Source organism: Myotis davidii, unplaced genomic scaffold, assembly GCF_000327345.1.
Source record: "Myotis davidii unplaced genomic scaffold, ASM32734v1 scaffold668, whole genome shotgun sequence".
In the NCBI taxonomy this organism is placed as follows: Eukaryota; Metazoa; Chordata; class Mammalia; order Chiroptera; family Vespertilionidae; genus Myotis; species Myotis davidii.
In genome coordinates, this window is record NW_006299394.1 from 312,385 (window position 1) to 314,572 (window position 2,188).

General features: G+C 61.9%; 1 protein-coding gene across 1 annotated transcript in view; it reads right to left on the reverse strand.

The window, feature by feature from the left end:
- MGST3 (microsomal glutathione S-transferase 3) overlaps window positions 1-2,188 on the reverse strand; it is a 23,368-nt gene that overhangs the window by 16,266 nt on the left and 4,914 nt on the right. The window lies entirely within an intron of this gene.

A 2,188-nucleotide genomic window follows, 5' to 3' on the forward strand; every position in this document is an offset into this window, starting at 1 on the left:
GGGGGGCCCCCTTCCTCTGGAGTTCGATCACTCCTTCCCCAGACGGGGAGCAGCGAGGGGGCCCCTCCACTAAGCTCCCCTCAGGGGCAGTGCCAGAGCGACACCCGGCTCCTCCAGGACGGCCAGGGTACAGAGCCAGGCCGGGGAACATGCGCACAGGCCCACGAACTCTGCGAAGACAGAGTTCTTCCTTCCAACCTGCTGCCCTGTGCTTCTCTCCTCACTAGGGGCTAGGGGGTGTCGGGCGGATGGTCAGCGTTGCTCAGAAGTGGCAGGAGGAGGGGTCCTCGCCGTCCCTCATTAAATAGGCGTCAGCGGCGGGTGTTTCATAGGCGCCCCTTGGCGACTATGGTAAGGAGCCTCATTATGTCTGTAGTTTTTAAAACAGCAACACCTGGTTTATAACTTTCTGATTTTTTTATGAAAGGATTTATCGCTGACCAAACACGATCTTTTGAGGCTACATCAGGTTGCGGGGAGGAAACTGGGAAGAGTGCTTTGGAAGCAGTGGGGGGCGGGCAGCAGGAAAGCCTGGCGAGGTGGGCTTCCAGAGAGCGAGGAGCACAGGCTGCCCTGGTGACCCTCGGCCCGGAGGTCTGTGGGCCAGGTCGGGGGCAGGGGAGGGGTGGGACAACATCTCTTCTGTGCAGCCGGCGAGAAGACGCATTGGCTTTTCAGAAAGCTACAAGGCGTCACTGCAAAGCCTCACTCCGGGCGATCGGGCGCAGCCCTGGGAGGGCTGGTCTCAGTCCTGCAGGTCCGCTGGGCTCCAGGGCCCGAGTGAGCCACAGGCATCCCCACATCCTGGCTCCAGGACCTGTACTGACATTGTCCCGGAAGCCTGACTAGCCCTGCCCTGCTGTTCCTGTCCTGCTCCACTCGCCTTATCTCACTGGGCCAGGGGTTCCTTCAGCTACACAGGCGTCAGCTGATACCCTGGGGCTCGGCCCTCCTGGGCTCCCCTCTCCTGGGCTCCTCTCTCCTGGGCTCGACCCTCTTGGGCTCCCCTCTCCAGGGCTCCCCTCTCCTGGGCTCCCCTCTCCTGGGCCCCCCTCTCCTGGGCCCCCCTCTCCTGGGCTCGGCCCTCCTGCACCATGGACTGAAGCCCCTGCCAGCAGTTCCTGGGGCAGCCACCACCACATGGAGCAAAGGTGGGCTTTCTGGGCTCAGGCACTTGCCTCAAGTAATTGATGACTCTGCGCCGTGGAAGTTACAACTTATCTTTTACTAAAGTGAAAGCAATCAGATGTCTCAAGGGAGAGAGGATTCCCCCTTTCAGCTCCCTCTGCCCTCAAACAAACAGACACACAGACACGAGGCAGCGTGGACAGTGGCACGTCCACGTGTAAGGCTGTCCTCAGATCAGACCGCAGTCTGTCACTGATGTCGCTTTTACACACCAGCAGTGGGACAGACACGGCGCTCAGAGGCTCACGGGGGCCTCTCCCCAGTGATTCATGGGAAGCCTGAGTTGGCCGCGGCGCTGTGAACCCGCCTTCCTCACACGGCTCCTTCCTCACACGGCCCCTTCCTCACATGGCTCCATCCTCACACGGATCCTTCCTCACACGGCTCCTTCCTCACACAGGCCCCTTCCTCACACGGCTCCATCCTCACACGGCTCCTTCCTCACACCAGGGAGGACACCGTTTTCCCGAGCCTGACGTGAGGATGGTAACCTGGTTGTGCTGGGCCCCCCTGGCCAGCCTGGAGCACCCTGGGCGGCTGCCCAGCCTCAGCTCTGCCTCCAGGTGGGTGTGCACGGGCACAGGACTCCGCCAGCCCCGGCAGCACAGCCGGCCCTCCTGACACGTGTGGAGCCCAAGGGAGAGACCGGGGGGCCTGGAGGAAAGCACCGAAGAGCAAGTCCATTCCCGTGAAGAGAGCGAGGAAAGGCCGTCCCTGATTTCTGTGGGCCCAGCCATACCTGCAGAGGCTGGGTCTGTCACTTCTGCGTGACACTCACCACGGCACCTACGTGTTTGCCAGCGTTTCCAGTGAAGCCAGACTGGAGAAGGAGCCCGGGGACATTTAAGAGAAGGAGTAACAACTGGGTGAGGATGAAAACCTCTTCGCCACAGCTGTGCCTGATCGCCCCTAACCGCTCGCCTGCCTGCCTGATCACCCCTAACCGCTCGCCTGCCTGCCTGATTGCCCCTAACCGCTCGCCCGCCTGCCTGACTGCCCC